We start from the raw sequence: 26,422 nt of genomic DNA on the forward strand, positions 1-26,422 counted from the left end.
TGAGAAAGATAGCAAATGGTAATAAAAAGAGATGCGAAGTTATACATAGACCTAGTATGATGAGAGGAGAACGATGGTTTTTTAGCGGAAATATTATCTATAAAGAATAATCAAGAAGAACGAAGCTCGGTTGACGTGTTATAAAGGCAGCAGAAGCACAGAATGATCATAAGCAGAAGAAGAGCGTTGCTGATGAAATAAATGGAAAGGGAATTCTGACTGACTGACTTGAGTTAGGTGGAGGTTTACAGTCCAGGAGAGTCGTCGTTTGACTGATTTTACTGTGCAAGAGAGAAACAGTGAGATATATAAAAAGGGAGAGCGATAAGCTACATAGAAATGAGGTAGAAATTAGATTGGCAATACATTTGGAAGTGATTTCATTTCCTCACAAGGCGGTGGGTGATGTCGGGTGTTATGGAGGCGGGGATATTTTTTCAGCATGGTCGATGGGAAGAGAAATATTTATGGTATGAGATACTGCAAGAAGTCCTGCTAAAGAGAAAGTAACGACATCAAAAAGCGTTCATCCGTTAGTTACAAATTTAACCACAGATAGCAGTACTGTCACTCCACTTTTTAACCAATAATATAACGGATCTTGTTAACGTTTATTAATAATAATAATAAATTTCATCTTAAATATTGTTTTTCTGTCTTTTTCACGTCCGATATTGGTTACCGTTTATTTCAGTATTTCATATATTTAATTAATTAATATAGTCACAAAGGATTTATGTTATTAAATTTTAGTCATAGCTAATTCGTTCAAAGGTATATTATTTATTCATTTATTTCGATGGAATATGTAACTAATTTAATTGTAATATTAAATAAGCTAAGTATAGACTACAAAAATGTTTATATGGTTTTAATAAGACTCAAATATTGTTAATTAAATTAATTTGCACACTCCCAGTTATATTTATTATTGACCGATCCATGGGAAGTCTTTTTTTAAGATCGGTCTTTTGGAATTTCGTTTGTTAGTATGTTCTTTTACGCGTTTACGATTAAACTTTTGTCAATTTTTTCCGAAGTTTCTCAATAAAATTTATTTCTATTTACCGGAATAATTTAAATATAAAAATTTAAATCTTTTTGTTAAATGGCGGCTGTTACAGCTATTTTGAAGAGTATCGACCGTTAGTTATTACTCAATTCGTTGTCATCGCTGACGGATTTCTTTGTACATAGTACTTTTTTATAACTTGATTGTGTCTGTGTGTGTATGTGTGTGTGTGTGTGTGTGTGTGTGTGTGTGTGTGTGTGTGTGTGTGTGTGTGTATGTGTATTAAAATATTTAAAAAAAAATAAAAATAGGGATGCAACTGAAGTACCGTCTGGATAATTATAAGTTAATTTTGATACCCTTAAAAAATTTTTCTTATAATATTTTAAAACAATATAATTTTTAGCCCTGGATGAACTCCACAATCTAAAATTTCGTTTTTTAATTCATATTAATTTTTACTTTATTAATTTACTTTCATTTTTAGCGCTTAGTTGCTCAGTTTGTTAAACTCGATACAAAATGAGAAAAGTCTACTTTTCACAAAATTACTAGTACTTATCTTTAAATTTATTATCAAAAATTGTTTGAGGCTTTAAATAATTACAGTAAATGCTAGATGTTTATTTGGCAGTAAATACAGGTGTATGCTTATGTATTTTGCTACATTTAACGCAGCTTATCTAGAAATCAAAAAAAAGTATTTAGCTACTTTTCTTTCAATGGTGGACCATTTTCTGCAGCGGTTTCTATTCAGATCCACTCGGATTCGATTTCTGGCAAACATCTTTATCCATTATTTCATCCATTTCATTATTTAAGTTTAAAAAAGATAATAACAAAAAAATAAATCATAAATACAACAATGTAGAGATATTAACTTTTTTTTTTTTTTTTTTTAACCTCCTAGTCCACACTTAAGCATTACTTCAGAGGATGAGATGAATGATTTGTAGCGTGTGTGAAAATGCCATGCCTGACCGGGATTCGAACCCGGGACCTCTGGGTATAAAAGGCCGAGACGCTACCACTCGCGAGAGATATTAACTTAACACATTTTAATATTGTGAAAAATACACAAAACAACTTTTAGTTCTTAATGAGTAGGCACGGTTTTAAGTTGTACAATAGAACTTAGTTTTTTATCAAAAATCTTATCAAGTATTGTTAAATATCTTTAGAAACTAATAAAAAATTATTAATGAGGGAAAAAGAAATTAATAGTAATAAAGAAGGATTAATAATAAAAAAAACCTATTAAATAAATTAAAAATTAGTTTTTTGTACTTTACGCCAACTTAACTTGATTTAAAGGTAATGATATTTGTTTTTTAATACATATATGATTATTTTACAAAATAATTCGTATTTTTAAAGTTTATTGTCTAAGCGTAACAATTCCCTACAAGAATCAAGATCTTTGATTTAATATTTCCCTTCTTTAACTTCAAAATAATTACGGTTTGGAAAAAATGGCATCTACCATTCCAGTTTGTTTTACTTTATTTTTTATATTGTTATATATTCAATATCTATTGCGTGATTAAGGTGAATCATTTGATAGATAACAATCTCGAAAATTGGATCAGCCTTTCTAGAGTTTTGGACTACACATAAATATTATTTATTCCAAACAAACATGTTACTACACCTGGATCGTTGGGTAAACAAATTGTTGAATAAACTTTATTTTATTTTTTATTTTTTTTTTATGACAGCAATAACTAACTACCCTTTATTTGTTTGGTAGACATTGGTTTAATTATTTATTTTTTCTATACACAATTTACATAGAATAAAATAATTTTTTTTAAATTGTTTTTTTTTAGAGATTTTATACGATTAATTAATACAGTAATTATAAATTTAAAAATCCAATTCTCACTATCGGTAGAAAATAAGAAATTTTTGAATATTTATTATAACATATTTAAAAAAATGATCAATTTAATTGGTTTTGTCTTGACAGTAAATAAAAGTTTGAAAACCCAGCAATACAATAGGCTAAAAATACACATCATAATATTTGTTTTTAAGACATTTTTTCATTCATTTCGTGGATTATTTACTTTTAATAAATAGGAAATCAATAATCTTATCCTATAAAATCTACCAAATACCAATGTTAACACTGGAATTAAGCAACATAAAATAAGCGAGTAAATAGTGTTCTATAGGCTTTATTATAATAGTGTTATGAATATTATTCAACCATAAATTCCTGATAAAAAGTTCATTCTCATCAAAGGCCGGAGTTAACTAATAAAAACTTTTTATAAAAAAATAAAGAAATATTAATACAAAAAGAATATTTGAAAAGTTATAATTTAAGACAACAATGAAGTACCGGTTATTAATTGCATAACTTAAAGTAGATAAGTTTACCTTTGAGAATAACAACTTTACAATCACATTGATTTTAATTTAATACATTTCTGATTAATTAACTAATAAAAAAGTAAGTGCAGTTAAGATAAACGAAATAGAGTATTTATATGTTTTTTTTTCAATATTATTAACAGACAAAAAAAATTGAAATTAATTACAATAAATTAAAATTTATGAAATGATGACGTGAAATTTATGAAATGAATTTAAATTTATGAATTTAACCTACTTAAAATTTAGGAGTAAAAATTAAATTTTTTTTTTTAATGTTTTAAATAAGTATGCTTTAATATTAATTATGCCATTATTACTCATAAATGTTAATAAAATATGAACTTAGTTAGTTAGATTATAACGGAATATTAATTATTTTGCTGTCTGATTAAAATATTCAGAAACTTTATTTTTCCATTAAATATCCGATTACTTTTCAGTGATACTTAAAACGTTACTTTATAATATCACTTGTTCGATACATGAATTTCTAATCTATCTATAATTGAAATAAACAAACAAAAAATTATATCTTTAATTATATCATAAAAATATTTTTAATCTTATTTGTAAATATAATCACTTATATATATATATATATATACATATAAGTGGTTATATATATATATATGTGTGTGTGTGTGTTTGTGTGTGGGTGCGTGAGTGAGAGAGAGAAGAATTCTAGATAATTATAAGAATTAGGAAGAACCTTTAAAAAAACGTTCAATTAAGATAATAAGAGTTATCTTATTTTCAACTTCTGTTAACAGTCTACGGCGGATTAATCAGTACGGGTGACAGTAAATGTTTTAAGTAATGTAGTAACTGTTTAAAAGCACAAGAAGAAATTAACTCCCTTCTGTCAATATTTATAAAATTGCAAATTATTGAAAGTGTTTTTTAAGTCAATAAAATAATATTTACGTGTTAAGTATTAAAACTACTTTTTTAAGTTTTATACAAAAAATAAATAATAAACTTACGAAAATTTTATGAAAACTTTTGAAATCACTATTTTTAAAATTAATAATTTATAAATAATTTTCTATAATTTTTTTTAAAATTATAATTTGAAAATTTTAAATTAAAATTTATTTATAAAAATATTCTACCAAATAGCAGATATTCAAATTTCTTAAAATATGTAAAATTATTAACTGAGAAATTCGGCTTTAAAATTTTCCAAATTAATGGCCGTCACTCACGCAAAAAGAATACATCAGATTTTAAATGGTTGTAACTTTTTTTATTTTACTGTGTAAAGGCTTTAATATCTGAATAGCATTGTTTATATCGATTATTAAAACTTAAATTTAAGCTTATCGGATCATCAGTTTGTTATTCAGAAATAACTAATTATAAATTATCTTAATTTTCAAATTTTTTAAAATAAAAATAGATTTTAGCTTAAAATATTTTTTTGTTATACAAGTTTATATTATCAAATGTTATGAAAAGATCGAATTATCACAAACAAAATATTTATTTCTCTTTCCTGAAATTCATTTACGGTAGTTTAATATTAATACTTTTTTTCTGAAAACTGTTTAATTATTAATAACTAATAAAAAAAAATTAAAAGCTAATAAAATTTTCAAGAAAAACTTATCTTTATTGTCAGTAACGGTGATGTAAAGTTCTCATAATATATCAAGGAAATTATTTTTTTGAAATAAACATTAATTTAAAAAATTTATTTATAATAGATATTTACAAAAATTAATAAGTTTTTAATATTTGGATATAATTTGTCATAATCCACTCAAAACTTTTATTATTTATACTGTTATTCTATGAATTTTTTATAATTTTATCTTAAGATACAGTTTGATCAACTTTATTTATTTATTTTTTTACTAATAAATTAATTTACCTCAAAAAGAAGCTTGTGCATGGAAATATGAAAATAGAAATTTGTAGTACAAAAAATGCCATGCTGGACCGGGGTATTCAAATCTGGGACCTGTAGATGAAAGGCCGAGAAACATTTTTTTTTTATTAAAATATTATTCCAATTATATAAAATATTATATATAAAATAAAACAATAAATCACACTGAACTTTTAAAAATTAATTCATTAAATGATCTGAGAAACTAACTCGTCGATCGAAACAATCATAGAAATCGATCCACGGAGTGAAAAAAAAAATGTGTGTGTGTGTATATATATATATATATATATATATACAGCTCCAGTTTAGAACTCTCTCCATTTTTACATCGAAATCAAGATTAATATTAAAACCTAGTTTTAACTAGATTTAGATACATTTTTTTGAATAAAAGATTTCTTTTGCACAGTACTTTTCTTTATCTATCTTTTGATTTTGATGAAATGGGAGTTAAAATTGAAATAAAAATTAAAAATTATTTATAAAATGTAGTTCGAAATCGGTACTAAAAAATGAAAAAGATTTAATATCACTATTTGTTTAAAAAATAATAATTATAGATGTGGTTTAAAAGAGTGTTGATTTCATAAAATAAGATAATTTTCTTTTCCGTTATATTTTATAATAAACATTTAATTTATTCTTTAATAGATGTAAATTGAAATAATATGTGAAATATCGACTGTAACGTGGGGTTTAACCGTAGTCGAGAATGTTTAATTTACGAATATATTTAGTGAAAACAGAGACTGAAAGATAGATCATTACGCATTACACACAAAATAAAAATAAAATGAATCATGAAGAGTAAGATTAACAACCATTATTTATATTTCACATGTCTAATTTAAATTTTATATATATATATAAATGTTGTAATTAATAAGTATATCTTTTATAAGTGAAATTATCATGGTACTTACTTAGTAAGTTGTTGATAACGAATATCGTATGTACTGATAACATTATAAATCTTGATTGGTAGAAATTGCTGTTGATTTATTGAATATCTTCTTGAATTGTTTTTTCTTTGATGTAAATTCTGCTTCATTGTACATAAAAAAATCTCATCCAACGAAGGATATGCATGTCACAGAAACTGTGTGACCGAATGATATTAGTATTATGCAATGATATAAATGTAAACAGATCCGGCGTACCAACTAAGGTAAGAAATGAGAGTCCCTCTATGTGGACGAACAACTATACACACACATATTCATTATACAAACACACCTTCTGCATCCACTTCCAGTTGAGAATGTTGTGAGACGGGTTATACCACCATGCTCTCTCAATTATTCTCTCTCGCTCCTTCTCTCTCTTACTTTGTCTTTCATTCTCTTATTCAGTTGTGATAGTTTTTAGGTGCGTTAGAGGAAGGGGTTGTCTATTGTTCTTTGGGGATCGAGATCTGCATACGGTGGCTGCATAATGACATCAAATGAAGGGGTCCTAGTCCTTCTAGCATCAACCCTTTCGTTTTACTGTTAGTAACATACATAACATTAATCCGGTCCGTCTGGTTGTCTGGTTTACTTATAATGTTTAAAACGACTTGTTTTCTTGTGTTTTTTTCTTCTTTTAGACCCTTCCTTATTCTCATTTATCATTCTCTTTAGTTCCGTCTTTTACCCATCTATTACTTATATTTTTTTCTCTTATTTTTAACACACAAAAAATATACATTCATATGTATATATTTGGATGTTTGATTAAGCAGTTTTATGCTGAGAAGTTTGGAATTGATTTAATTTACCAATTATTTTAAATAATCAGGGAAATATATTTGGCATGAATTAAATAAGCATATGTAGAATTATTTCTGAAGTTTTATCACTTCTTATAGAAAATATTAAAGTGAATAATTGAGTTTAATAAATAAATATACTTAAGGACACATTTTATGTTCCAGTTACATTTAGAGAAATATTTCATGATAATTTTAGGTCCAAAGGTAAAGTAATGCTTTATTAAAAGGACACAAATTTGAGTATAAAAATTTATACTATTTTAAAAAACAGTACTCTATCTTGGATAGTTTCTGAAAATATTTTTACAGATATAGAAACTTAATGTAAAAGACGAATTTTTACAGGTTTGCCGTAAATTAACTTCATTAAACAGATATTAGCAAGTATAACTTGGTAACAACATTTGCAAGAATTGTATTACGAGACAATTAATATAAATAAAATTATTAAAAAATTAACAATTATAGTTGATTTATCTGAAGGATGCCTTTAAAATATATTATTAATTTAAAAAATAATAAAACAATTTTTTTTTTAATGTTTTATTTACAGTCACATCAACAATTACAGTCATTAGCGACTAAAGTAACACTGTCATGTAATATTATATAAAATAACAAAGATAACCAACAAAGAATAAACATAGAAAAGTAACAACAATAAATACAAAATAAAATACATAAATCGGACAAAAATCACTAAATCATATTCTTCATTTCACATAAAAGAATTGTTTCATTAATAATAAGGAAAACATCTACTGAGCCTTTCGTACGAATTACGTGCGCCTGAAAAAGGTTCTAAATGCATTATTCCACACATTTTCTGCTTGTACTGTAAGCTTTTAACATTAATGGCAGACCTAAAAGTTTATTTAAAAAATAAGTAATGCTGAGATGCAATACAATTATGAGACGCATTATTTTTCTCGTAAAATAACAGTAATTAATTCTGTACCGTAGTTTGTGTTCCAAGAGTGTTATTACGGCATATTATTTTAATTTTGGAACACAAAACAGAATTAAATTTTTTGTTAGCTGTAACTATAAAATAAAACGTTCTCCAAAACGTGTTTTACTTCTAACAATTCCCCGGAGTGCGCACTTTGTGGTGGGAAAGGGTAAAAGTTTGCAAACACTTTAAATGCTCATATATAGTGATGATTCACACGAACGCGAACGTGCATACACGCGCACACGCACACACAGGATGACAAAATTTTAATTGTTATTTACGAAAATTATATTTATATTTTTATGAATTTTTTTTACTCATTTTTAGGTAAGAATTTAAAGAATTTTGTAAATATAACAGCATTAATAACGGTTTTAAATAAAAATTTAGATTATTAAAATAATAAAGAGTACTAAACGGCTGTACTAAACGATTATTGAAATAAATCTTTTAATAGAAAAAAATCCCTTTCGGCACGCTGGAAGGCGGAGGTAGATTTCACCGGTGCTAAGAAGGGAATAAAAATGATTTCCATCTTAAAGTTAAGAAAAACTTCAATTACTCGATACGACAATGGTTGCATGTGAAAGAATTTCACGTTTTTAGCATACGACAAACCTCATCTTACAATTCCAGCAACATTTTGGTCATCCTTTGCCGTAAGGGTTGGTTATATCAAAAGTTTTTTCAGACAAAGGTTTTAGATAATGTTTAAAGGACAAACTACCACTTTAAGCCGATTCTACGCTGTGTCTATTAAGAGAGATATGATTTTTTTGTTTTCAAAACCCCATTTTTTCCACGCCCTGGGCCAATGGTTAGTGATATCAAAAACCTTTACATATATAAGTTTTAAGCCCTTATCTAAAGAATAGTAAAAACTTTAAACGAGTTCGATATTTTACTTAATAAGGAAATTATATTGATTTTTTTTTTTTAGAAAAAGCCCCGCCCATGGTCCGATTTTACCCATTAACGAACTCGACCGAGATTTTTAGTCTTTATATTTTATGTATAAATTTGAAAGTGATTGGCGCAAAATTACGGCATTTATCGTGTCCACAAGAAAGTGAAATATATATATATATAAACATTTGAACTGACGGTGGTTTTGGGGTCTGGGGGATGTGAAACGCAAAGATATGTCGATTTTTCCGGAAGTCGAATCATGGTACCCATTGCACAATAGGTAGCTTTCTTATGAAATCTGCCTATCTGTCGAATTTCATTTATAAAAGAAAATCAGAAGACTTGTATTTCGATTGTTTGTTAGATAGATATATATATATATATATATATAAACAAAACTTAAATTAAAAAAAATTTATACAAATGAAAAATGGAAAATAAATATAATAATAATTCATAATAAAACAATAGATACAAAACATTACCTGTTTATAAAATTAAAATAAAACAACTGTAAATTATATAGGATCATTTAAACAGTCCTAGTAGAGAACTTAAGATACATTGAAAACAATACTCTTTATTAAAATAAATTATGTTTGAATTTTTAATAAAAGATGTTAACGTAATTTTATATAATTTTTACTTTAGATGACACGTTATATATCTATAGTTTAAACGCTAGGTTATCCATTAAATATTAACCCTTTAGTTGATTTTTTTCTGATTAATAATAACTCTTAAAAAAGTAAGTACGTAACATTGAAGATGGAGGGATAATATTTTATTAAAACTTAAATCTGAAACCATATTTTATTACTTTTAAAATATTTTAATAAATATAAGTGGTTTTGTATGTATGTGGGTATTTGTGTGATGTCGTATCGTATTAAATCATAATCACGCATTTTAGCTTTCACGTCATATTTGGATACGTGTCACTGTATTTCATCTGATGATAATTTGTATCCGTCGTCCATCTCCTGGGAGGATCAATGTGATTGTCTCTAAATTCCACTCTCCGATTCCATCATCAACCCTTATTGGTATTTTTTATCTTTATCATGCACAAAAAATTATAAAATATCTTTCCTTCCCCATTACCTGTTTCTATCCCATTCCTCAGTTTATATTACTCGTACTTAATAAATTATTTTTGTACAGTTTATTTCTTGCCGAGTTTCAATTCTTTTTTTTCTATCTATTCTAGATGTCCGTTGTTTTACTTTCAACTAAAATTTATTAATTTTTCCTTCCATCTTATATTCTAAAAAAATTTATGATTTAGGCAAAATTAGTTTCTAATAAACGGTTCTAATATTTTTAAGTCTTAAAAAAATTAGGTTCTCAATTCAATCCGTATGTTGTTTTATTTATATTTCCAAGCCATTCTTTCCATTTTTAATTTTTATTTATATAAGTACCTCTAATCTCTCGCTTTATAATTTTCATAATAAATTTGATGGAACAATTTTTAGCGAAAAATTATATCCTCTACGTAGATAATTTGAAGATTTATTTTTACTTCCCTGGCATTGTAGTTCAAGGAACTACGCTGCAAGAAGAATTGATATCCAGTAAAAAAATTAGGTTATAATTTTTTGAAATTTTCTACGTTTCATGATCCAGGGACTTCAAAAACAAATAAAACGTGGGGGGTAATATTTTTATGTACGAACATGTTTGGACGTATGAACGTTTGTTGGCGTGTTTGAAGCTTAATAACTTTTGACTGGATAAACAGATTTTGACGAAATTTGATATAAAGACTAGTGTATCGTGAAGGCTACAGGGAATAATTTTTTGATAGAATTTTTAGGTCAATATCTCCAGGTGGTAGATAGTTTTTTGGGTCAATTTTCTCAAAGTTTTGCAATCATAACATCACCTTTTATTATAATCATTATATTTGTGCATGCTTATCTTACTATATTTAAAATTTTTGCCCCAAAAGGTATCTTTTTATTTTATGAATATTTTTAACCGATTTTTTTTTACATCTTCCTAGACATAGAAGTAGTGCAAGTGACAATAAAATTCTTTGGCGGCAATATTGGGGTAGTAGAACCGATCAGAATTTAAAAATATAGATTTTTTGAATTTTTTAAAAAGTTTTGGTTTATTTAAACTTTTAATAATATTAAAAGTCTAAATAATAAACTTTTTATAATAATATCTGAATAAAATTTCATCATAATTCACCCTCAATCCCATTTCACCGTAGTTATCAAGAAAAAAAAATCTTAGGTAATTTTTTATTGGTTGTATATTTTCCTGTGGAATTTTTTAGTTTCTTCCATTTAACACAATAAACGTAGAAAAAAAAAAAAATTTCTTGGAACATGATTTTGGAGTTGAGGGAGCAAAAAAAATAATTTTTTAAAAAATTTTTATTACTTTTTTTTATTTACACATATAATGATAATTTTACAATAAAACTTCATCACAAATTACCCCTACCCTAAAAAATAAATCTTAAGTAAATTCTTTCATGTATCATTAAATAAGAATAAATAATAATTGCCAGGAAACTATTAAAACTTTGAAGTCAGATTTTTATGTTTTAGTTGTCAGTATTTTTAAAAACTAATAACTTAATAATGATTATTGATATTCAAAATATTTTAATTCTATAAAATTATACAAACTCATATTTTATTATTCAAAATAAATTCAAGCAAAATTTCAAGAAGACTATGTAGAAACTTAGATTAAAATATATACACATATTTCTGCATTCTAGAGAGCCATATCTCACACTAGACACCAGTCTCGTCACGTCATTTTTCTAATTCCTCCTTTATGGAAACCTGCGTTTTTGTTTCTCTAGTCAGCCAATCCATATTTTAAACGAACATGGAACTAAAACAAAAACAGTAAATTAATATTGTTTTAAAATAATAAAACAGAAGTCTTTAACAATAATCTCGCTGTAAAATGTAAATAAAACCATTTCTAATTGCTTATAAATTTTAATTATTTAAATTTGACGCTCAGTTAAGGGTTTGCATAGATGTAGGAATTTATTTTAATTTAAAAGTCAATATTTAAAGAAGAATTGAAACAGTATTATTTTTTTTTACTTTTTAAGGTCGGTATTTTTTTAAATCTGGTTTATTTGTTTGTTTTTTTCTTGTTTTTAAATAAAGATCACATAACTATTTAATTTTGCTTGGAAGGAAGAACCCCAAACTATTAGAGAGTATTTGATTTATTTTTCTTACAGTATTTTATATGAAAAAACTATTACCATTTTTTTACTATTCATTTCTCAATATACATATTAAGATGTTTTTACCGGTGCATATTTTGTATTCTTTAGGATTTTACATATCTCCAAATTTAATTCTCTCACTCTGTATAATAACTTAATCGTTAATAAAGAATAGTTATTGAAATAACTATTTAATAGTTATGAATCACTAATAAATAGTTATTGAAATTTATTTCTTTATTTGTAATAGCAATGATTACTTGTGGCTTTAATGGGTAGAAAACTGATTTTAGAAAATGAATACCGAAATACATGAACGAATACAGATTTAAAATCTGCAGAATGTAATTATAAGTTACAACGATCGAATATTTAAAATTAATAGTCATAAACCAGATCTGTAATCTGGTATGAAGGTTATTAACTCAAATTAAAACTTTCCCAAAAAATTATGGCTATCATGTAATGATGTACTATTCGATCTTATTTGGTAGTCTTTAATTACAAAGAAATAAATTATTTTTAACTGGTTTCCATCTAACTAAACATAATTTTGTCTTTGCCTTTATCAATCTTTCTACCTTTCTTAATTTCAAAGTTTTAGTCCTTTCTTTTCAGTAAATTCTACGGCAACCCAAGATAGTTGCAACTCCGAATATGAAGCTGTAGGCTTTTAGGCACATGTGATTTGAGTTATTAATGTTGCAGTCTATTTTACATACATATTTAATGTCATAAGATCGAGAAAGTTTTACAACCAGTTCCCAAGATGATTTCCTATAGGATAACTTGCCATTTCCTCTGTTTTTATGACGAAGTTTGTATCCCTTAATCTTTTTCCATCGCCATATCATCGTAGGCATACGGTAGCTGTATTTAAAAGAACGATTAACCATTATTCTAGAGTTATAAAAGAAGATAGAACTGGTAATTAATATCATTGTAGATATCTAATTACATATATAATTTTCTTGAATAGCAGTCAGCAGTCGGAAATCAGCTGATATATATAGTGCTTAACGGTTGGATCATCCTCAGGTTGATCCGGACCAGCCGGTCTCTGTTGTGCGAGTGGCAGTCTATTGGCCTTTCATCCGGAGGTCCCGGGTTCGAATTCCGGTCAGGGATGGTATTTTCACACCCTACAAAATGTTATATCTCCTCTGAAAACAAAGATTTTCCAATGAATTTATAAGTAGTTTCTTATTTTTATTTTTGAAGTGCTGCTGTAATTTTTATCTCCAAATTTTTCAGATCCTATTTGATTATCGTTTAGGACTCCATAGATATATATTTCTGTATGAAGCTTTTTCATTAGCGACAATCAATCTGCGGTATATTATTTGATGTAGGAATTAAACAGAAGTGGGATACCGATCTTTGAGGAAGCAACGTCGTTCAATTTGTTAAGCTTATTTATTTCTTAAATAGTTTGACAATAAATTCCATGTTTGATATTATTTTGTATTATTCCATCCAAATTTAGAAATCGGATAATCATAAAAATTTCGTTACGATTCCAGATCGAGTAATGCGCCCATATAAGTTGATAAAAATAATTCATAATTAGAGTGACTTTTAATAGTCAGTGATTATAGAGGTGCAATTTAATTTTATTTAATATTTCGGAATCATTTGTGTGGTTTATTCATTACTGAATAAGTTAATACTTTTAAGTATTTATGAAACACTCAATCATGTAAATATTCCTTTGTATATGATTCATGTACAAAATTTGATTGTAAAAATAAATAATAAAATTAAGTAATTTACTTCGTAAACTAGATAAATTACCAGAATAGTCCCAATTTTAATTATTAATTTATGTAGTTTTTGCGCAATTGTTATAATCAAACTTAATATACACACGCCATGTTATCTGTGTTTACAATGGGTGTGGTCACTTAAAGAGGCGTGGCTAAATCATTATTAACCATTGGGATAAAATTTTAATATAAAAATAAATAATTTAAACAATATTAATAAATTTCAATTAATAAGTTAATTTTTAAAAGTCTGTTTGTTAAAAAATTCTAATCATAAATGTTTAAATAGAAATTAGAGCGATTATTAGTAATTAAATTTAGTATGATTGCCGTTAATTAAAATAAAATACATTTTATTCTCTATAGGTACAGTTTTAATCCTTTAATTACCTGATATAAAGATTTACTTAGCACGATTTCACTTAATGCTATAAGTTTTGAATCTTTTATTATATTTTCTAATACTTTAATCTAGAAGATAAATTTTTTATTCAACTCTGTTTCAGATGAGTTAATATAGACAGATAGACAGACAGGCGGACAGTTTTTACGATTTAACCAGTTCTGTATAGCTGCGCTATATCTGTAGTAAAATTTAGAGTGATAGATTCAATTTATAGCCCATCTACTCCTCTCCCTTTCATTTTCAGTCGTTAATTCTCAGAACTCTTTTTCTTCATCTCGTTTTTGTTTAATATCAGCTATCTCATTGATACTTTTAAGTTTTTAAGCTACATTTTTATCTATAATTATTGAACGGCTTTAATATTGTACTTAATATTAAGTGTATTATTTAGTTAAGGGTATTTGTTGAAATTAAACAATAATGATTTATAGTTTTACATAACTGTAAATTCTTATTATTTTAGTTACTGTAATTTACCAAAATACGGTTAAAAAAAATTAAACTGTAACTATATAAAGAAAAATCTTACATGAGTGAATAGTAAATGATAGTAACGACATAGTTTAAAAACTTTAATGTTGTCGTTCTATTGTATTATAATAATCAAACAACAGATAAATGTAAAGGAATAATCCCCTTTAGAGTCTTTTATTTTTTTAAATGTTGTATTTGATGAGAAAAACTAATGAATTAATATTGATTATTAGTTTTAATAACGTTTTTTGTATTGTTTATTTTTTTACAATAAAATTTAACAATTTACTTTTTACTTAAAACTATTTAATAAATGAAAATTATCTAACGGAAAAACATTGAGAGTGCATTATTACCACAAACAAAATTAATATAGATAATATAATATTTGAATTATTAATTTGACTTGGAAAATTAAGAATAGTATTTATTTAATAAAATGAAAATAATAAAATAGAAAATCTGATGTGGACACCACATGACTTCCTTGTACTCCTAATTAATTACATATACACAATTATTAAAATGAAAAGTACATAAAATTTTATTTCATTAATAACTTCTTATATTTTTTTCTTTTTTTTTATTATTATTGAATTACTATTTATTGTATTTTATTTACAATCAGAGATTAATAATTATTAATAAATCAATATAATTAAAGGAAGTAAAAAGTGAATCTTACTAAAAGAAATTGAAAAATTATATTTTAAGTTTTAAAAAAAAGCTTACTTTTTTCATGCAGTTCTAAATACGTTGATAATATCTAAATTTAATTTATAAAACAGTTTGATATAAATGTTTTGAGAGTAGAATTAAGTAAAAATTTATAAGCTGCGTTTGTAAGTTGGATTATAAAATTGTATAAAACTAATATATAACATGTTATCATCTGGGCGAATAATAAATAATCCTCTAAAATTTATTCAGGTCTTTTTTATCACATGGATTTATCACACGAGAGTATTCGAATGAGTTAAAATTTTGTTTTATTAAAATTTTTATGTTTATTCATTATTTTATATTTGGCTATTCTTTTCGATGTTTAATTACTTTAATCATGCGTCTTATTTGTTTACTTGATAATTACTTACCATCGGTTTCTTGTCATCCCAATCTGCAAAAAAGAAGCACCAAATTTCCACATTTTGTCTTTATTATACTTATTTTATAATTCTAGTAATATTTCAAAATCTGTATCAATGAAAAACTTAACATACAAAATTTATATTAAATTTCGCTTGCTGTATGGGTGATTTGCTGGCGTAGGCAAATTTGACGAAGATGGAACGAGTCCAGAACTAGACCATGCGACTTATTACTGGTGCTGTGAAAACAGCACCGATCCTGGCTGCGCAAGCTGCTACGAATAATCCGCCACTGGCAATGGAAATTGAACGATCAGAGATTCTTCAGTAATAGAAATTAACTAGATTGCCTTTTGGCGACTACTGGAATAGATATACTTTGCATAAATGTCGTTTATAAACACAAAAGGACAAGGAGAAAAGACAGGAGTTTATTCCTTCTTGCATCATAGAAAATCTCGTACTTCCAGAATACCTATTACGTACGTAAATTCAATATTGAAGCTAGGCTGGGCTTAGATGAGCCGTTGAGGAAATTGGAATTTGATTGGATACTACTGAAGGTCATCGTGCAAAAGCTTATACAAGATTACTGTCCTGAGCCAAAATGATCCTGAATTTTTACTGACAGCTCTTTAACGGTGAGTGGAGGGTTTTTATTAATCTATATCTGTTTTTATTAATCTAAAGCACATAAAACTCATTTCGATGAAGAGCTGGAGACAATTAACATTGCTTTAAATACAGTTGATAGTCAGATTTCAAATTCTCAAGAAAGTAGTATTGTTTCGTGATTCTATATCTTCCCTCCACCCACCGGATTGGTCTAGTGGTGAACGCGTCTTCCCAAATCAGCTGATTTGGAAGTCGACAGTTCCAGCGTTCAAGTCCTTGTAAAGCCAGCTAATTTTACACGGACTTGAATACTAGATCATGGATACCGGTGTTCTTTGGTGGTTGGGTTTCAATTAACCACACATCTCAGGTATGGTCGAATTGAGAATGTACAAGACTACACTTCATTTACACTCATACATATCATCCTCATTCATCCTCTGAAGTATTATCTAAACGGTAGTTACCGGAGGCTAAACAGGAAAAAGAAAGATCTTCCCTCCAAGAGATTACGTTGTCCCAATAACTTTCTAAGTTTTCTGACTTATAATAACGACTGATTCCATCAATAAATTCATGATTTAGAACGTTTAAGAGCATATACGAAACCTATCATTACATCATGCAAAGAAAATTAAAAATAAAAAGTAATAGAAAAAAATCAGATAAATCTTTTGTTGAAACGTACGGCGTAAAATCTTATCTCGAAATTTTATAATCACATATGATGGGGCTTTATTTAAAAAAAAAAAAAAAAAACATTGGAAAAGTTGTTGTTTAAACTTTTCCAATGTTTTTTTTTTTTTTTTGTTTACAGAAAAACGTTCAGGTTCTTAGGTTTATAATATCTGTTTAAAATTCTTCGTGAATAAGATTAGCTGTTGCGAATATACCATGATTAATAGAAAATGTTATAATTATTCATAAACATTATTTAATGATAAAAATTAAATAAATTAAAAATCAGTTGAAATTAATGTAATTATCCATTTCGTTAAAAATTTGTGTTTTATAGAAGTACATTGCAAGGTTGTAGTTATAATCTTATTTCCAGCGTAAGACAGGCCTTTAAATGAAATATTAAATATTTTTAATTGGAAGTACAGTAAATCTATTTTATAATTTGGGGAACATGTTAATTGATTTAAACTTTTTGTAGTTTTCTGTTATTTATATTGTTTTATTCTCTATAATATAAAAACAAAATTATTTTTTTATTTTTTTCACTCGGCCATCTGTTAAATACATATAACAGACCGTTAAGTATATATATTTGGATGGAACATGGATTTTAATACAATATTCTGTAACAATGATGACGCTATCGTAATGTAACTATTTATACATAACGAAACAATATACGGTATCTTTGTATAAACTATGAAAAGTTTTATGTTATTGTTTTTAATTATACATTAGTGTATCGATAGGCAGTTGTTCTAATTTCATTCAGTAAACGTATCTAAGTCAGATTTAATGTTTCTTCATTGAAGTTTTATAACAGGTGGCGTTATTACTCTTTACGATGGTGGTAGAATCTTCCTTCCTGTTAATCATAGCATCAGAGCTTCAAAGCTTTATTACATATGTAATCGTATAACGAGAAATTATGTGTCTAGTATATACTTTACGAAATTTTATTCGTTTGTTTTATATTTTAATTTATCAAAAAATAATACGATTAACATTTAGAGTATTAAAATTGATAATTGTTGAAAAAAACATTCCATGTTTAAAAATTAGATTTTTATGAATTACTATAATTTTTTAGTTTTTAAACCACTTGATTTAAACTTTTTTCAACTATTATGAAAAATAAATTGTAAAAAGTTAGTAGTTTTTTTTATTTTTATTTATTCATTTAGACCAAAAAGCTATTATTTGAAGTTCTTGCAATAATTTATTATATTTTACAATACAGCGTCTTACCTGAAGTATTGAAGTCTTGCAGAATTTTTTTAACATATTACAGTATTAATAAGTCAATTAAAAAAAGTTTTAATTGTTTTTCTTTATAAAGGCTGATAAATTTAAAAGAATAAGAAAATAAGTAATTCCAATATAAATAATTCCAATTTTTCCACAATGAAAAGGGTGAGATATTAATCTTCATTCAAATGTAATTTTAGCAACATTGTTGCCAGCTTATAAATTTATACTTTTATCTCGGTTTAAAACAAGTAATATTATCAGCAGATGTAATTTAATACATAGAGGCCATCATTGTCGAGAAGAAACTTATCACGTAGATTGTCCCGTCTGAATTCCCTTTACATGTAACTAACTCATTTGCATCTCGTCTATTTATGTATGTGTGTGTCTGTGTCAGTAGGCCTAAATATCTACACAGGACATAGCCTATTCTATGCGTGGAATGCACCCGGCGTTGCATACATTATTATTACAACCCTTTCTCTTTAAATCTTTACTCATTCTTTTTACTTCTTATCTCCCCTTATTCTATTATTTTCTTTTATATTATATATTATTCTCCCAGGCTTAATATGCAAAACAGATTTTTATGTTTAGATCTAATTGTTCCTTCTTTTTCTCCGTAGTATATCCATTATTAAGGAGGAGGGGGTTTAAAAGAACTTCACACGATTTACAATTAAATTATTTTATTACTTTTCATCTCCCTTTCTATTCTTTTTGTCGTCCCGCCTTCCATTATCTTTTATTCTTACTCTTTGGTTTCCATTAGGTAAGACGGTTGGGGGTTTTTAGGTCGTCTTGTCAAATGTATGAATGCCTTGTTTAAAAATTTGCATACTTAGATTGGTAGAATATAATTGTAACACCTATATTTTATTACGAGATCGGTTTGAATATCCTTCATTATTATTAACATATATTAAATTAAATTAACTAACCCGGATTTACAATTAGTATACTTATATTTAAATAAATAATGCAATAGCCATATTTTATAGAGTTTAAATCATAAATAAATTCTGTCATTAAAATATAACTCGTACCTTGAGTTCATAAGAAATCAAACTTTATAAAAAATGTAAATTTCATATCCGTAAATTGAACCGGTAGTTCGAAAAAGGGAACACAACTCCATTGAGTCTTACTTTTGGAAAACAACAAAAAACACTCTGTACTGTTGAGTAAATTTTTTTGTAGCACAACTTATGTATGTTTATTTTGACCATTATATCTGTAATTAATGTAACAACAAATATCTTAAAAATATAAAATATAATTTTTTTATGTAATATTAAATTTGTTGGAGTTATTCCCTTCTTCCAACTTAAAATATTTTGATTTGATTTACCCATGAAACTACTTAATAGCCTTGTAATTTGTTTAGTATTTTTATTATAAAACTTACCAAAAAACGGTACTGAAAAAAAAAGAGATTTGGGTATAGTTTTATATATTTTTAATTTAACAACAACGGTAGCTAGAATTTGTCACATAAAATCGTTCTAAAACTTTTGTTCGGACCTTAAACATTTTTAATAAATTCACTTTTTATCTAAGATTATGTTAAAGGAGTATGACTGAAAAGGCATAATAAAATTTAAAATAACAAGTTTTGTTACTAAAAGTCTATAACTTTTGTGTGTTCAAAATAAACTTAATTTTCTTCGTATTCAGCCGCATCATGAAAAGTTGTAGGTCAAGTAGTCAAAGGGTCGTTAAACTATTGTTTTTTTCTTGGAATATAATGCATTATTTTCATAAGGTCAATCATTTTTGCTTCTTTAATAGGACTTTACCTATATAGGCCTGTTCATTTGGTAAGTTTAAGTTTCTAATTAAAAGTTTAAGCTTCACGTCGGAATAAATGTTTTGAAAGACCCCCAATAGTTTGCAAAACAACTATATAACCAGGTTCCTTACTGGTCATTTCAAATTGTTTGTACTTTGAAATAAAAATCTTTGAGGCACTGTTTGTCGGGTCGGCAGTCAGAGCTGCCAACGTGATCCGTTAGAAGAAGGAAATAACTAATAACTACTGCATTTTTTCCTTTCTTCCAATTCACAATTATTTGTTGTGAGTTTTATGCCGTACCAGAGCCCAGCACTAGTTTGATTTTTTCATCGAAACGTGTGCCTATGTAAGTATAATACAAATTCAACTTAACTTTGAAAGTGAAAAAAGAATGGCGTTGTTTCTACCAATTACCGGTTCAATTTATATTTGTATAATAAAAAGAATTTTGTTCGATCATTATTTTTCATATATATGGAAGCTATTACTGTGAATTATTTTACAAAAAAAAAATAATACTTATTCTAAAAATTTTTTTTTTTTTGTCTTCAGTCATTTGACTGGTTTGATGCAGCTCTCCAAGATTCCCTATCTAGTGCTAGTCGTTTCATTTCAGTATACCCTCTACATCCCACATCCCCAACAATTTGTTTTACATACTCCAAACGTGGCCTGCCTACACAATTTTTCCCTTCTACCTGTCCTTCCAATATTAAAGCGACTATTCCAGGATGCCTTAGTATGTGGCCTATAAGTCTGTCTCTTCTTTTAACTATATTCTTCCAAATGCTTCTTTCTTCATCTATTTGCCGCAATACCTCTTCATTTGTCACTTTATCCACCCATCTGATTTTTAACATTCTCCTATAGCACCACATTTCAAAAGCTTCTAATCTTTTCTTCTCAGATACTCCGATTGTCCAAGTTTCACTTCCATATAAAGCGACACTCCAAACATACACTTTCAAAAATCTTTTCCTGACATTTAAATTAATTTTTGATGTAAACAAATTATATTTCTTACTGAAGGCTCGTTTAGCTTGTGCTATTCGGCATTTTATATCGCTCCTGCTTCGTCCATCTTTAGTAATTTTACTTCCCAAATAACAAAATTCTTCTACCTCCATAATCTTTTCTCCTCCTATTTTCACATTCAGTGGTCCATCTTTGTTATTTCTACTACATTTCATTACTTTTGTTTTGTTCTTGTTTATTTTCATGCGATAGTTTTTGCGTAGGACTTCATCTATGCCGTTCATTGTTTCTTCTAAATCCTTTTTACTCTCGGCTAGAATTACTATATCATCAGCAAATCGTAGCATCTTTATCTTTTCACCTTGTACTGTTACTCCGAATCTAAATTGTTCTTTAACATCATTAACTGCTAGTTCCATGTAAAGATTAAAAAGTAACGGAGATAGGGAACATCCTTGTCGGACTCCCTTTCTTATTAGGGCTTCTTTCTTATGTTCTTCAATTGTTATTGTTGCTGTTTGGTTCCTGTACATGTTAGCAATTGTTCTTCTATCTCTGTATTTGAACCCTAATTTTTTTAAAATGCTGAACATTTTATTCCAATCTACGTTATCGAAAGCCTTTTCTAGGTCTATAAACGCCAAGTATGTTGGTTTGTTTTTCTTTAATCTTCCTTCTACTATTAATCTGAGGCCTAAAATTGCTTCCCTTGTCCCTATACTTTTCCTGAAACCAAATTGGTCTTCTCCTAACACTTCTTCCACTCTCCTCTCAATTCTTCTGTATAAAATTCTAGTTAAGATTTTTGATGCATGACTAGTTAAACTAATTGTTCTGTATTCTTCACATTTATCTGCCCCTGCTTTCTTTGGTATCATAACTATAACACTTTTTTTGAAGTCTGATGGAAATTCCCCATTTTCATAAATATTACACACCAGTTTGTATAATCTATCAATCGCTTCCTCACCTGCACTGCGCAGTAATTCTACAGGTATTCCGTCTATTCCAGGAGCCTTTCTGCCATTTAAATCTTTTAATGCTCTCTTAAATTCAGATCTCAGTATTGTTTCTCCCATTTCATCCTCCTCAACTTCCTCTTCTTCCTCTATAACACCATTTTCTAATTCATTTCCTCCGTATAACTCTTCAATATATTCCACCCATCTATCGACTTTACCTTTCGTATTATATATTGGTGTACCATCTTTGTTTAACACATTATTAGATTTTAATTTATGTACCCCAAAATTTTCCTTAACTTTCCTGTATGCTCCGTCAATTTTACCAATGTTCATTTCTCTTTCCACTTCTGAACACTTTTCTTTAATCCACTCTTCTTTCGCCAGTTTGCATTTCCTATTTATAGCATTTCTTAATTGCCGATAGTTCCTTTTACTTTCTTCATCATTAGCATTCTTATATTTTCTACGTTCATCCATCAGCTGCAATATATCGTCTGAAACCCAAGGTTTTCTACCAGTTCTCTTTATTCCGCCTAAGTTTGCTTCAGCTGATTTAAGAATTTCCTTTTTAACATTCTCCCATTCTTCTTCTACATTTTCTACCATATCTTTTTTACTCAGACCTCTTGCGATGTCCTCCTCAAAAATCTTCTTTACCTCCTCTTCCTCAAGCTTCTCTAAATTCCACCGATTCATCTGACAACTTTTCTTCAGGTTTTTAAACCCCAATCTACATTTCATTATCACCAAATTATGGTCGCTATCAATGTCTGCTCCAGGGTAAGTTTTGCAGTCAACGAGTTGATTTCTAAATCTTTGCTTAACCATGATATAATCTATCTGATACCTTCCAGTATCGCCTGGCTTTTTCCAAGTGTATATTCTTCTATTATGATTTTTAAATTGGGTGTTGGCAATTACTAAATTATACTTCGTGCAAAACTCTATAAGTCGGTCCCCTCTTTCATTCCTTTTGCCCAGCCCGTATTCACCCACTATATTTCCTTCCTTGCCTTTTCCAATGCTTGCATTCCAATCTCCAACTATTATTAAATTTTCATCTCCCTTTACGTGTTTAATTGCTTCATCAATCTCTTCGTATACCCACTCTACCTCATCATCATCATGGGCGCTTGTAGGCATATAAACGTTAACAATCGTTGTCGGTTTAGGTTTTGATTTTATCCTTATTACAATGATTCTATCGCTATGCGTTTTGAAATACTCCACTCTCCTTCTTCACGTTCTTCTTGTTCATCACGAAACCTACTCCTGCCTGCCCATTATTTGACGCTGAGTTAATTACTCTAAAATCACCCGACCAAAAGTCGCCTTCCTCTTCCCACCGAACCTCACTAATTCCTACTATATCCACATTCACCCTATCCATTTCCCTTTTTAAATTTTCTAGCCTACCAACCTTTTTTAAGCTTCTAACATTCCACGCTCCGACTCGTAGAATGTTATTTTTTAATTTTCTGGTGACCCCTTCCTTAGTAGTCCCCACCCGGAGATCCGAACGGGGGACTATTTTACCTCCGGAATATTTTACCAAGGAAGGCGCCTCCATTGTTGCTATGTGAAAATGCAGAGAGCCACATTTTCTTGGAAAAAAAGCAGCTGTAGTTTTCCATTGCTTTCAGCTGCGCAGTACTCAGAGGACTGAGTGATGTTGATACGGCCGTTTAAGTCATTGTGACTCACGCCCCTAACAACTACTGAAAGAGCTGCTGCCCTCTTTCAGGAATCATTCCTTAGTCTGGCTCTCAACAGATACCTCTCCGATATGGTTGCACCTTCGGTCCAGCTACTCTGTATCCCTGAGCACTCAAGCCCCCTCACCAACGGCAAGGTCTCATGATTCATAGAGGAGGTCTAAAAATTATCTTATAAAAAAAAAAAAAAAAAAAAATTTTTGTTGGTATTTAAAACATCTATAAAATGTTTTCATATCATATATTAATAAAAGTACCTCTATTTTCACTAAAATCTTACCGTTTTTTTTTTTTTTAATTGGAAATATAAAGTTTAAAAATAATTATTTAATAAGTTTTTTGATATACTTCAACAGTAGCATAAAAATAAATTGAACTCACACTTCTTATAAAAGTTTATTTTTGCGATTTTATGTTACTTTTTTCCACTTATTTTATATCATAATTTAATTACAAAATAATCAAATTAATTTATCATTTATTTGTTTATTATATAATTTTACTTAACCTTTTTTTTTTTTTTAAATAGCAATTACGACTATTACAATTACTTTTCATTTTCATAACTAACATTCTTTGTAGCTCGTATATTGGCAGATATTCAATACGTGACTGATTTTTTTTCAGTCGGATCATACGAAAAACCGCTTGTGAAAATATACTTTTTGTAAATTATTTCATAATTTACTTACATATTTTTAAGACCTTTCTACATGTGTCAAACAGATTTGTAGTACATTAATTTATTTATTTTATAGTAGTTACTAAGTCTGTTTTAAGCTATAATATTTACATCTGCCTCTTGTACGAGCTGTAAAATGAGACTAGATCTATTAAAGAAAAATAATGATCACAACAATGCTAATTTATGAAATAAATAGAACAAAATTTACTTGTAGAACATATCATCCAGAGGTGTTTGACAAGTTAAGTTAAGTTAGGCCAACAGTTGAGGTTTTTAATTTATTATCGAGAGCATTCTTCGTATTCCGTATCATCACTACAAGCATATACCAAGTTTCAGTCCGACACACTCATAATTCTGCTGTTAAAGAGTTAAATAAATTAAAAATATTGTGATTTGTAAAAATTTTAATCAATATAAATATTACATTTATTTTATAAATATTACGGTGAGTCAGCTCCATCGATTAGAATAGTTTGCAAGTTGTCTGTTTATTCTCGGAGTGATCGGTGTAAGCACAAACAACGTTAAACGTTCCAGATGGGCTGTTAACATTACATCAGCAGATAGTATTGTAAAAAATCCTTAATATAGTGATGAAGGATAGAAAGTGAAAGTTCTTGAGATCATTAATACAATAGGCATATCAAATGAATATGGGATCATATTTTACACAAATATTTATATATACGTAAACTGTCCGCAAGATAGGTGATAAATTTAGTCATAGTTGACCAAAATCATGTACAGGTCATTACTTGTACATGAGTTTGGCTAAACCGTGCTTATAAATGATTATTTATAAGCGCGGTATGGGGCTGTTTCAGTGAAATCGAGAAAATTTTGGCCAGTTTTAACAGGTGATGAAACTTGGATAAATCACTATGAATTTGAAACCAAGCATAACCAAACCAGTTAGATTGCAGTAGGAGAACTGGCTCCAAAGAAGACGAAAGCCAATTCATCAAAGAGAAAGGCGATAGCCACTGCCTTTTAAGATTCTTCATAATCTTCATGACTACTATCTGAAGAAAGATAATTGGACAGTATTAGGCTTCTTTTCTGGATTGTCTAAATGAATATATAAAACAACTACAAGATTTGATGAAAAAGAAGGTTTGTTTTATAACCAAGACAATGAACCAGCTCAACAAATTATTGGAATTACAGTAGAAAACTTCTTCTTCATCTCTTCTAATGGCCAGACTTAGTCCTTCGGTTTATTACCTAGTTCCAAATATGAAGAAGTAGATTTGCTGTAATGAGATTTTCGCAAAATGTTGAAGCTATTGCATAAAAATCTGCCTATCTGAAGACTTTCACGGATCATACTATAAGGATGGAATTAAAAAACTCGAGCATCGTTGGCCTAAGGAGATGTTGAAAAACAATTTTTTCCAAAAATAAATTCTCTTTTATTTTTGCATAGACGTTTGAAACACTCCTAGAATTTCAGTAGACTAAGCATACCGATTTACAAGTGTGAAGAAAGTTAATTTGTAACACCGTCTTCAGTATAGCGATGAAGGAAATCGCTTTGTTCATTATTTTTCTTAGAAACCAGATGGTTTTATTCTTCGAAATGGCTACAGATTTCTTTTATGAAAATCGCCTGGATATTACCAGTGTACAACTACAATTACATTCGCAAGATATTAGCAGAAGGAGAGAGATAGACAATTTGTGCGGAAGTAGACAGATGGTGTTTTGCTTTGTGGATTTATAATAGGGGTAATTATGTTTACGAACAAAATAATTTTTATTTGAACAGTCAGAATATCTGAATTTTTTTAAGTGTATTTATTTTATCTTTTAAACAATCTCAGGCAATTTTAGACAATTTCGCGTGCGGGAAAATAATGCTTAAAAAGTTAACAACAGATATTT

The 26,422-nt window shown here is 27.9% G+C and overlaps 2 long non-coding RNA genes across 2 annotated transcripts in view; one reads left to right on the top strand and one right to left on the bottom strand.

The window, feature by feature from the left end:
* The window catches only part of LOC142326620 (uncharacterized), a 50,384-nt gene extending 44,045 nt beyond the window's left edge, over positions 1 to 6,339 (bottom strand). Inside the window, exon 1 of the long non-coding RNA XR_012756808.1 lies at positions 6,212 to 6,339. This is a non-coding gene — a long non-coding RNA (uncharacterized LOC142326620). The remainder of the gene's footprint in view (positions 1 to 6,211) is intronic.
* Positions 1 to 26,422, top strand: part of LOC142326479 (uncharacterized) — a 390,885-nt gene that overhangs the window by 226,332 nt on the left and 138,131 nt on the right. The gene's annotated exons all lie outside the window — the stretch shown is intronic.

Source organism: Lycorma delicatula, chromosome 6 (assembly GCF_047948215.1).
Source record: "Lycorma delicatula isolate Av1 chromosome 6, ASM4794821v1, whole genome shotgun sequence".
In the NCBI taxonomy this organism is placed as follows: domain Eukaryota; kingdom Metazoa; phylum Arthropoda; class Insecta; order Hemiptera; family Fulgoridae; genus Lycorma; species Lycorma delicatula.